The 13,443-nt window shown below is 33.8% G+C and overlaps 1 long non-coding RNA gene across 1 annotated transcript; it reads right to left on the bottom strand.

Annotated features, from left to right (window-relative positions):
• Positions 1-8,640: 8,640 nt before the first annotated feature.
• Positions 8,641-12,483, bottom strand: LOC146741813 (uncharacterized). Its single transcript, XR_014929784.1, has 3 exons — positions 12,339-12,483; positions 10,300-10,390; positions 8,641-8,809 (listed from the first exon to the last, which is right to left on the bottom strand). It is a non-coding gene; the product is annotated as an uncharacterized LOC146741813 (long non-coding RNA).
• Between the last annotated feature and the right edge of the window lie 960 nt (positions 12,484-13,443).

The raw sequence follows: 13,443 nt of genomic DNA on the forward strand, positions 1-13,443 counted from the left end.
TTTTCTACTGACATTATGGGAACCAATCATTTCATTTTAAGGAAACTAAAATGAATGTCTAATTTGCATAAATTAACTTATTTTATGCTTTCTATAGATATCTCAATAACGACTCATTAGATTTAAACCTGATATATATGTGTTCTGGAGGTAATCCATATAAGTGATTAGTTTAGGGTTGAAACTGTGAATAATTATCCAATTCAAGTTCCACCAGTCATATTTCAATGAAACCTAGTTTAGAGTTGAAACCTATGCATATTTTGTACCTAATTTGCATGAAATTTCAAAAAATCAAGTTAAAATTAAAATTGTTGAACATGTATGTACATTCAAATGTATTCATTTTGTTTTAATAACAATTTTCTGTGTACATCATTAACTTCAATGCTGTGAGTCACATAGTTTTCACATTGTGCATCTCAAATGACAGACTTAAATTAGACTCCAGGCTATTTAAATTTTGAATTAATTTTGAATAATTCCTTATTTCTCTTGCGTACCTTCTCTTCTCTCAGCACACTGGAGCTCAGCACACTGGAAGTTTTTTCTGCCTTTTGAAATTCAAAAAAATGTTTTTTTTGGAGGCTTGAGTAAATTGTTTAAAGTATATTCAAATAGCTGCCGATATATCAGAGAGATTCATAACACTTTATGATAGTGACCATGGTATTCAGAACAGTGAACAAGGTGATGAGAGAATGAAACACTGTCGCTCTCAACGAGATCTTAGCAATCATTTGCATCTTAGCAGTCATTTGCGTCTTAGCGACCATTTGCGTCTTAGCAACCATTTGCATCTTAGCGTCCTTTTGCATCTTAGCGTCTTTTTGCATCTTGGCGACCATTTGCATCTTAGCGACCATTTGTATTTTAGCGACCATTTGCATCTTAGCGCCATTTGCATATTAGCGACTATTTGCATTTTAGTACATTTTGTAGTTATTTGAATCCTAGCGGCTATTTGCAACTTATCCACCATTTGCATCTTAGTGACCATTTGCATATTAGTGGTCATTTGTAATGTATCCAATATTTGCATCTTAGCGCCATTTGCATATTAGCGACTATTTGTATTTTAGTGGCTATTTGCAACTTATCCACCATTTGCATCTTAGCAGCTATTTGCATCTCAGCGACCATTTGCATTTTAGCAACCATTTGTAATTTATCCACTATTTGCATCTTAGAGATCATTTGAATCTTAGCGGCCATTTGAAACTTGTCCACCACTGGTAATGTATCTACCATTTGCCTCTTAGCAGCCATTTTTACAACTCATCCACTATTTGTTATTTATCCACCATTTGCCACTTAGCAGCCATTTGCATCTTAGATGCCATTTGCATATTAGCGACTATTTGCATTTTAGTATTTATTTGCATCTCAGCAGCTATTTGCATCTTAGCAGATATTTGCATCTTAGCGACCATTTGCATCTTAGCATCTATTTGTATCTTAGTGGCCATTTGCATCTTAGCGACCATTTGTATATTAGCGACTATTTGCATTTTAGTAGTTATTTGCATCTTAGTGGCCATTTGCATCTTAGCGGCCATTTACATCTCCGCAGCTATTTTCATTTTAGCGACCATTTGCATCTTAGTGACCATTTGTATTTTAGTGGCCATTTGCATCTTAGCAGCTATTTGCATCTTAGCGACCATTTGCATATTAGTTCCTATTTGCATTTTAGTAGTTATTTGCATCTTAGCAGTTATTTGCATCTTAGCGGCAATTTGCATCTTAGCAGTAATTTGCATCTTAGCGGCCATTTGCATCTTAGCGGCCATTTGCATATTAGCGACAATTTGCATCTTAGCGGCCAATTACATCTATGGTATATTGAAGAGAGAGTTTCTGAGGATGGGAGTGGATACATTGTTTTCATACTCTAACAAGTTTTAAGGTGGAACTGCTACGGTGGCCAACATTTAATGATAGATGCATTCCTTATCACTATCATTAACACTATCATTGCATTGGTTATCAACACCACTGTCGTCAGATTTCACTATAAGATATTGTAATCTGAATTTGCTGACTTTATGTACACTGGATGACATACACGTTTATACGTTTTCTCCATGTACTCTATCAACTAATTGATATTTTTCCAAATCCATAAACATTTTCAAATGATCAAACCCTTTTATGTGTGTCTTCTCTAGTGGAGATGAAAAAAGAAGAAGGGTATCACCTCGTGGTGCTTTAAGGCTGAACCAGGTGAATCCAAATAATAATATTGTCCTTGTCCCCAACGCGGTTGCACTTCAACCTCTACGCATCATGACCTTGATTCTCCACCACAGCGGCAAGGCTTATTTGTCGAGTTGCATCTTTATACATTCGATGACCATTACAAATGTCAGTATTTGCAAAACTGATATTTGCTACCAACTTATTTTTTAAGTAAAGACTTTTCAATTTCAATATATTTAAAATAATCACAAATCATGCGTATTCATGTAAAGCAACTGATTGAGCAATAACTACAATGCCAAGTTTGCAATTTGTTCGCAAAACATTGTTTGGTAGTTTCAAAGTACGCTAATTCAGCAACATGCATTCAATGTCAATGTCACATAATTACATAGGCTAACAGCAAAAGAACAATACGATAAAATTTGAAGTAAACAATTATTTCACAAATTTAAATGTGTGCAACATTTAGGGAATAATACTTCTGATTTTATAGTTTTGAAATTCTTTGTATTGTGTCTGCTGTTTCCGAGTAACTTCTTTCTCCATTTTGTCAAATATCACATTGATGTGCTGGTTGAAATTTCTCTTAATAGCTGCCAGTGTATCTCTGTGTAACCCCCTTGGACCAGCAATGAGTAAACAAAATGAAACTAGACATTAAAGTGAGCGAATTAGTTAATGGAAGGAGTGTCATTCTGTTGGGGGGAATTACGACGGAATTAAAACAATGATTATGAGTGGGATACAACAAGGATTATATTTATGGGGTTTAATTATGTAACGCTTATAAAACAATGATGTAATGTTTGCCTAAATGTATTAACTCGTTTTACTCGAGAACAAACTTAAGGTTTTGACAGAAAAAAATGAATCTGCATTGATTTCCACAATTATTTCTGGAAAAAAAGATGTGCATTACTCCATATTGAAATGAAATAATCTTAAGCACGGTAGAAATAATGGACCAAATAAATTGAAATTAATTATGAAACAAAACTTTGATGCAATGTTTGCCCGATTTATTAACTACAATTTTCGCGAACAAACTTGATCATTTGAAAAAAAAACAAAAAAAAAAACGAAAAACAAAACAAAACAAAACAAAACAAATGTCATTCGCACACCATAGTTTTTCGCCGTTCTGAAACGAATATAACAGTGAAACCTACCGGCAGTTTCGTTACCCATAGATACAGCCACATCTATCAGTTTTGCTATGTCTGTGTCATCATCGACCACACCCAATTTCAACGTTCCTCGCCCGTGTATCTATTGCCAAATTGTGCCACGTCCCTCACTACTGATGGTGGATGCCTTTGACTGGAAATAAATGTATTAAACGTTGACAGCGAAGGAAATGTTCTCGGTTTCTAGAGCTCTACTATGGATACCAAGCTTTGGCCTCATATCTTTTCAATGTGTGTGATTTCCACCAACTGGTTTACTCAGGCAGTCCCCATGCAAGTACCAACCACGCTCGGTCGAACACATATCACACTGCTGTATTATTAATTTGAAATTGATCCGAATTTAACGTTTGGAAATGTTTTAAAATTGATATTGTTAGCATAAGTAACTTTTTGAATTGACCTTTGACTTCTAAATGCGTCGAGGGACAGAACGGTAATGTAACTGCAATTTACGAATTTCGAACTTTTCACTACGGCTCCTGCCAATACAATATCATAGGTCACATTCCCAAATAAATCTACCAACTTTGCTATCGCTTTTTGCAACTTTGTAAGTGGTTTGTCGTCCGTTCTTTGGTTCGCTGTTGCGATAATGTGTTTAATATGGGGCATTTTCTATACATTTAGTTAATGTTTTCGCAAGTTAACTGCGGGGTTGCCATGGCAATGACTCAGGTAAAATATACAAGCAACTTCGCGGACATTTCAATCGCTTTTTCCAACTTTGCACACTGTTTTTTTAACATTTAACACTCAGCTCATGTTCAATGTGCTAATTTGGGCTGCTCTTATCTGGCTTTTATTATTTTTTTCGATTTTACAACAGCGGAATTTAATATACCAACAATTTAGGTCAAATATACAAATACATCTACAAACTTTTGACTGCAGTTTTTTACTATGGCTCCTGTCAATACAATATCATAGGTCACATTTCAAGATGAATCTACCATTTTTGCAATCGTTTTTTGCAACTTTGTAAGCGGTTTGTCGTTCGTTTTTTGGATTGCTGTTGTGATAGTCTGCTTAATATGGGTCATTTTCTATACATTTAGTTAATGTTCGTGCAAGTTAACTGAGGGGTTTGCATGACAATGACTCAGGTCAAATATACAAGCAACTTTGCCAACGTTTCAATCGCTTTTTCCAGCTTTGCACACTGTTTTTTAACATTTTACAGACAGCTCATTTGACAATGTGCTAATATAGGCTGATTTCTTCTGGCTTTTATTCATTTTTGCAATGACCCCGCAAACCGTTAAGGGAACTCTGAAACAATTAAATGCCTTTATCTGCCCATTCAAAGTGTTATTAGGCAGTTGTCCGGGTGTATGTAACGCTTCGGAAGCTCGCGTGTACACATTGTTCAACAAGCGCGTTTTTGCGTGTGTTGCTATATCATTCGTCCCACGGTTCATCATCGGGAATTGAAACATATTCAAATTATACTTTCTTCATTATTAGAATTGTCGGAGTTTTGAAGCGAATTTTAACGTGCACCTCAACCATAGAGAACCAGCCACGCTGGGTTCGCATCACGCGACAGTCGTGGAAAATGGCCAGGGTGGCGCCTGCTCCCATTGTATGTATAGAAGATGTGATGGTAATGCAAATTACTCAACTCATCTCAAGAAAATCTTGCTATTATTCCTCATTTTAGCTAGATTTTTGTTGAAGATTATGTTGTTGTGAACATGTTTTCTATCGAAGGTAATATTTTTTAGAAACATTGTTCTCTTTCCCTGTAACTGGAAGCACTATTACAGCGACCGATATATACACATCATGTTAAAAATCCAAAGTTGATAACTTTAGGTATTTATGAGTTATGCTATAAAAAATGTTTGTTATTGAATGTGATTTGTCGTATAATACCAGTAAAGTGTTTGACTATAAACATAGTAGTCAATGAAATGCTTATCTATCATGATGGCACTCTGGACATTCACTACTGAACCTCAAATAAGTGCAAAACCTCCCCAAAATACTCATACATTAACTTTTCACCAAACCAAATAAAATATTATACGGGAAAGGTGGTACACGCATTTTCATGGATAATTATCAGTAGATAAAGTCACATAAAGCAAAAAAGAATGCTCCATTAGATTTTCAATTATCATTTAATTTATTTAAGTCCGCGAGTCTTTTGTGCATTCGAAATTGAAACACAAAACACAGGCGAGAAAATACACTATATTTCTGCTTTTATATATATATGTCAACATATCTAATTATATCAGTAGAAGCATGTACATAACAAATGAAATGAAATAAAGATTTTTTGGACATAATAGGTTCATTCATCACTAACTGGTTTGAATGTAAACATCTTTTTGTCTTTATTTTTTTTTCACATATGTAAATTTGGATTGATTAATAATATGAAGCTAATCACGGTAAAGGTGCGGTATACTTTTGCAAGGCCATTCTAAAGAAATTTATAAATGTCGGTATCAACACTAATATTACGTAACACTTAGCAGTGCTCAACAAGTAGACATTAATGAAAATATTAAATACCAACCGTACAAATGTGCCAAACATTTGCAAGCATTCAGAGCGAAAAATCAAAAATGGCAAATGTGTCATTGAGTTCAAAGTTGAATTTCGAAAGTGCCAAAACTTCAAGTAAATATGAAACTACCCTTAACGTTTCAAAATACCCGATTAGAGCACAAGGTCGGGTTTCAAAAATTCCCGACATGCTATTTCATGCTACCAGTCAATACTAATCAACTTTTATTAATTAAAGCATATGTCTCTATAGAACGTACCATTTAATCGAAGGCCAACTCGCCAGGGTAGGCAGACACCTACGTCAGTACACTGTTGAGTTAGCGCCCTCTGTTGAATCATCAAACTTTTCAGAACTAATTCCAACCTTATCAGTAGACAGGGTAATACTTTCAACATTTTATACAACAACACATATGTGTGTGGCATTATGTCTATTTAGTTTTAACCGATATATACCAGTAGGATAGACGACTGTGCAGATTATGTGTAGAACAAGTCAATTCAATGTTAACGTGTGAATAATAAATGGATCCGTCGATATAGATTCATCGATCCATCGGCAGCATGAACATAACATTCCTAAAAACTAATTTGATTGAATATCACACAAATTATATCCAGGACATCATATTCATTCAGCACAAATCAACAATACACTGATTATAAAGCTAGAACTTTATGTACATTCAGTACTAAGTATAACAAATCAATTAGATCGATTATTATGCAGATTGTATGTAAAAAAACATTACATTCATTCAGTTTCAATTATGTAATTGCCAATTGGATTGGTCATTATGCAAATTATTATGTTCATACAGTTATAATGTATTATGCCAGTCATTACCAAAGATAATGACTTCACGCATATATCAGAGCTTCATGATCAAATGAAATATATATTGATTCATGACTTAATAGACTTTTATATAAAAAATGACACCGAATTTATATTTTTTTTCTATAATTGATACGAAATATTAGATAATTAGATTATTTACCCTCAAGTAAATTATTTTATTTTTTTAAGTTAGTGATTTTAATGGTTTATTGGTTTTATCTTCGCCTTCTAATAAGCTTTAAACGCTGTGTCGAGTAACTTCTTCATATTAAGACCAATGTTATTTATCTATGATGAAAATATACAAGTATGTATTAGAGATTTTTAAAAAGTAATACAGAATTTTCTTAAAAAAGTAATAAAATTTCAATTAGATTGGAAAATGAAAACCAATTGTGTACTATCGACATCAGATTTGATTTCAAGTGGGATGAGCATTTCTATTTATATTTGTAGCTTTTAAATCACGTGATTCAGAAATAAGATTTATTTTCGCCAGGAAATTATTGTGATAACTGTGAATGAGTCAATATAAATCACGCTTTCGGCCCACGTGTTCGTCTACTACAATTCCATTTTATTGAAGCAATAACAGTGCTTCATGGGAAGAAGCAATTCGTGAAATAAAACCAGGCTTCAGTTATTGCATTGCATAGGACAGTGCACTTTAGCACAGAACACAATACCTAACACGTTGTTATATGTGCTTGCCTAAAGGTTCCGCTTCGTCTATTGATTTATCCATTGTCTTCAAGAATGGGCTTGATGTCGGAGACATATCCTTCTTGTCTGTGGATAGTTGTTCGGAAATAGGAATACTAAGTTTGTTGAATGCACTCTTTATCGCGGGATTAAGCTTATTTATCTGTACCAAAAAAAAAAGTGAAAGATTTTAATACTGCATTTTTCATATGCAATTGGTAATTTATTTTGATCGAATTTCCAGGGGGAAAAGAAGATTTTAATTATAGTTGAAAATAAAATCCAATTTAGAACCATTGACACAACAGATTGGATTTTCAAATGGGCAAGTAATTCAATATGCAACCACCAAAATAGAAACATATTAATATTTGGCTGTGAAAGTTGTTCTATTTTACTTCTACCACCGATGTATCACAGTTATGCGCCCACGTGTCATCAATGTATTCTCGACCGGCTAGTATATTTACTCATATTTGTAGGTTCTTAATTACTTGATTCACAAATGAGACATATTTTAGACGAGCCAAAATAATTTAGACCATTAGCTTACACAGTTCATCCACTGCTCTTAGGTTAGCAAACTACAGTGTTACATGTGATGACGCATGGATACAGATTTTATTTGAGTGCATTTAATATCATATCATGAATGCATAATAATTATCAATGTCATTGTCAAGTAAACCATTCTTTTATGAAAATGAATATAATGCTCGACTTACCACAAACCCTTTTTACGGATTTCAACCAATATGACTAATATGTCTGGTGATAAAAAAATATTCACAAATATTAAATTGCGATAAGAGTTTCTTCAAATATTGCTTTCAACAAGTTGGAATGTGCCGACCAACGACGGCTACGACTTTCCGCGATTGGGCTTTATCACGTGTCAATTGACTTTGAAGTTAAAACTAGTATTTTCTTCGAAATTGAAATTGCATTCTAATTTTATATCTTCATTCACATTTGTTTTGTCTTGTTATAAATTCTTTTCGATCATGGATTGGAATATCCGTTGTGCATATCGTTATTTCATTCAGTGTTGTTTCATATATTTAAAAAATATATAATAATAATAAACCAAACCTCAGTACAAAAATATAAATCAATTTGGGCTGAATTAGTGAATATTAGAGTTTATTTATAGTATTACCAACCTTTCCGTACGTAATATTGTAGAGTGCAAAGAAACATAAAATTCAATACAAATAATATATTATATTGGCTTGCCTAAAATCACTGGGACATCCTATATCTGCTTCGAATTTGTCTTTTGCATCTTGCGGCTTTTGCATCTTTCTCATCTTTCTCTTTTTCCCCAATGTAACAGGGAGTGATGCTAAAACTAGATAAGATGTGTCGTGAGCTATTATAACACTCAATGTTAGATTATGATATTCTGCAATCATGAAATGCTTCATACATGATTTGCCACAGCATGCTTTGCTACGACCATGAAATGCTACACGCATGATGTACTGCGACCATGATATGCTGCAAGCATGATGCGCTGCGATCATGATATGCTACACGCATGATGCGCTGCAACCATGATATAGTGCATGCATGATGCGTTGCGACCATGATATGCTGCATGCATGATGCGCTGCGACCATAATATGCTGCATGCATGATGCGCTGCGACCATGATATGCTGCATGAATGATGCGCTGCGACCATGATAGCTGCGTGCATGATTTGCCACGACCATGAGATGCTACACACTTGATGCACTGCGACCATGATTTGCTGCATGCATGATGCGTTGCGACCATGAGATGCTACACGCATGATGCGCTGCGAATCTGAGAGGCCAAACGCATGATGTGCCGCGACTGTGATATGCTGCATGCATGGAGGCAATTTAAATTAAAACGGTAATCGTTGCATTTTTTCTGTTACCAAACGAGTAAGAACGTGGTGGTATATGATATGACATGAAAAATATCTGAAAAAGAACGACCTTCAATTAATTTTGCAGCTGTTTCAGTGATGTTTGCATATGTATATGTACCCTATAGAAAATTATAACTATCATGATAGGTGTTAAATTTTTGCTACTTTTCACAAAACATATATATTGTGTATCTTTTCAATAATTTTAATTAAGACAGGTAAGCAATGACAAATTCTGACACAATGATCTAAACGTAACAAATATATTATAAAAAACAACAACATACAAGTTTCAGAAAAGTAAAATTATAGTACAATCAAAATGATAATTCATATTCGCTTTACAAGTTATTAGTTATAATGACGTTTTTCGTAATATTGTAAAGGGATTATTTTTTCACTAGGTTCTAATTTTGCTTTTTTTTACTGATACGTGCTATCCGCTAAAATTGAATTGAATTCCTGTCAACATTATTATTACGATAACACACATTATAATTTACTGGGTGTTCAGTGAATTTAACGCCTTGTGAATATGTTTAAAATAGTGAAATTAAATCCCAGTGAAAATTTATATTTTTTACGATATAGAAGGTCGGCACAATTTCTGATGATTGTCACGAAATTGAAATTGATCAATACGGCCAACCACAAATATACGGCGATTTTGTCTCTGAAATAAGTTATCAGACTACTACGACTTTAGTTCTTCAGTTTATTACTAATGCTTCGGGAGTATCTTTATACATGTATTTCAATATATTGTCAATGTTTTACAGTTAGTGAACTTGCTGCTTTTTCTGTTGATACTGTTGCACATTGTGTTAGTAGCTTTATGAATGAAGTGTGAGATAAATTTGGTGGGAGTTTGATTGATTGAGTGAATGGATGAGTGTGGTTGTTGAATGAAGAAAAAAACGAATGACATGCCAAATTTACCCGCCGATTTTCTCATGATCTTTTCGTCAAACACGCATTTAAATCTATCAGTTTCTTCCTCATTGGAAAAGTTGAAAGCAGCTTGACAACCCTGAATGGAATAAAACAAGTATTATTATTTTAACAAAACGTTTGAACAAAATGCCAATTGGTTCCTATGCGTATGTGTTATGCTTTAAAATAATGCATTTCGAAATTGTTCCGTACATACTGGTGTATTTGCATTTTATCTGAAATTCGGAAATTAAGACATTATGATACACAATTTCCAAGAGATAGCAACTTTGACAGATCACAGTCCCTCTATCATAGAGGGATAGAGGGACTGTGTGCAGATCAACGAATACAAACTGAGGCGTTACCTATCTTTAATTAGGTATTTTTTTAGGTGATTAGAAATTATGAAGGAGTCACCGGTGGTAATTATTTCAAGTCGCAACCAGATCAAAACTCATACATTCTATTAGAAGAGCGCAATAGATTGTGGGAAAATCAATGTTTATCAACACGAATGTCGCACATGCGCACATGCCGCAATGACCACCGCCCTTTATAGTGGCGAGTCATTGTCATCAAACACCAATCAATCGGGTCGGGGAAATGTAAAATTATAACCAGACGACAATAACACTAAGTATGCAGTCACTCTGAATGGCTTAATTGGGGAGTGCATGTGCCATAAGACAAAAATAAACATACAAACTATTTATATGTGTGTATGTATGAATATGTATATTATGTAAATATGTGTATGTATACATATGTATATTATGTAAATGTGTGTATGTATGAATATGTATATTATGTAAATATGTGTATGTATAAATATGTATATTATGTAAATGTGTGTATGTATGAATATGTATATTATGTAAATATGTGTATGTATGAATATGTATATTATGTAAATATGTGTATGTATGAATATGTATATTATGTAAATGTGTGTATGGTAGTTAAGCTTGTTCAAATATAACTTACATTTGTATCAAGCTTATGGAACAATGGTGTTGATGAGATGTATGTAAACTGATTGTTCCCATATCATGCTGTATTCATTCTGTACCAATTAATGCAAATTATATTTTTTTAATATTATAATGAGTATCAAGCCTGTGTAACTGTGTAATTTTTTTTCTTAATGACCAATCATCTTAAAACAGCTAAAATTCCCTAATAATTATAACAAAAGACATAACTGTATTATATTTTTGGTAGCGCACGTACTTCATAAATGATATAAAGACATAACTGTATATAAAAGACATAACTGTACATAAAAGACATAACTGTATTATATTTTTGGTAGCGCACGTACTTCATAAATGATATACAAGTGTCGATGTATTAAATTTATTAAATTTAATTCTATGCACTATTATTATAGATGAGCTTCTAATAGAGAAAATACAACATTTGCACAAAAGCACTCAAAGTCTGGACTGGGCATTATTGTTGATTACTTTCAACTTAACCACTAACAACTAATTGTGAGATGTCTTTAAATCTAGTACTGAACGTCGAGATGTAAGTTATATCGTACTGATAAGTATGTGCTATGAGTATAAGTAAACTTCCTTGTCCAAACTGGTTAATAACAAACATTTTATCTAGTTTAAAAGATAATAATACAGAGAATAATAACAAATGCATCGGTCACAAATCTGCAGATCAAATCTCCAATTAACAACAAGGAAGTAGAAAAATATGCACCAATCAAGTCTTGTTCATTTCAAGTTCAAACCTAAATTGTCACAAATGATTGTAATGTTGAAGGAAGGATGAATAAAACTGGAACAGGACCAGAAAACAAAATATACGATAATCGTATATCTTGAAGTTCAAATACAATAGAATAGATAAGTTGTACGTGCGACTGTTAATGATTGAGTCGGACTTAACATTAGTTAATGGATAGCTTAAAATAGAATACCTTGCACACACCAACACCCTGTTGTTGAAAGCAGAAGCACCCCTATATTCACTAAGTAAACGTATCAAGGTGTAACCCAATTAATAAATCACATTTGCCCACTCACCATTCATCTGTTACCAATAATATTAAACAGCTTTGAGCAAATTGGATGGTACATTTGTTGGTAATTTCATCGCCTGATAGTGTAAACGGTCGCCATTATGATTACTGATTCCTTACTTGTTCATTTCTCTTTTCCTCATTTCCGTGTTCATCTAAGATTAACATACCAGCAGTATAACTTCCTTTAGCCATCCTCTACCGTCGATGGCGTCTTCCAAGACAAGTTGCGTGACGACTGGACACATAAAGCTGACAGTCTTCACGGTGGGCAGTTATGAGGAGGAGGCATTGACCTCATGATTAAGAGGGGGTAAAGTCAGGTCTTATGAATATGAATATGAATTTTATTCAGTACAATGGCCTCAGGCCTATGGTACAATAAATCAAAAAAATAGAAAAAATACATACAGAGGGATTCCTTTAAATAATTGTTGAATCTACTAGTCACAACTGGTTAAGTAGATTGACTCTGTGTTTAGAAGTGTAGAATACAAATTTTGAAATTTGAAGTACAGATAAGTTGTCAAACTGCATTAAACGAAGAAATTTTTCGTAAGTCTGATTTGACAGATGAAATATAGGTAAATATTTTTTTCTAAGATTTACATAACGTGGACATACCAGGCAAAAATGGTATTCATCCTCAACCAACCCTAAATAACATAATTTACAGATTCTCATATTCCTCGGTATGTTTAGTTTACGATCAGATTCAACCCGAAGGCTGTGGGATGATGGTCTAAGCCGAGTCAGCTCTTATCAATGGAGCTACAGTACATTTTCAAAAACCATTGGACCTCATAACACAAATCAGTCCATGGTTGCAGCGGTCCAAGCAATCCAACAATAAAACAAAATATCCGACCCTGGCCTTTAACGACTCGTGTATAGTTTGAATATTTTCTACACATCGATGCATAACATCACGCTACAGCATGGATTGTATAAGTCATGCATCATGGTCTTGAAGGGATGACCTTTTTAACCAACCGATGTTCACCTAAATGACATAGTTCCGGCAATACTTTAAAGTTCCTTGACATTTTAAAATCACATAAATGAGTGAATCAACAATGTACACCTGCAATCCAATATGTATTGCAACT

The sequence above is a fragment of the Saccoglossus kowalevskii genome, chromosome 6 (assembly GCF_978046115.1).
Source record: "Saccoglossus kowalevskii chromosome 6, keSacKowa6.1, whole genome shotgun sequence".
Taxonomy (NCBI): domain Eukaryota; kingdom Metazoa; phylum Hemichordata; class Enteropneusta; family Harrimaniidae; genus Saccoglossus; species Saccoglossus kowalevskii.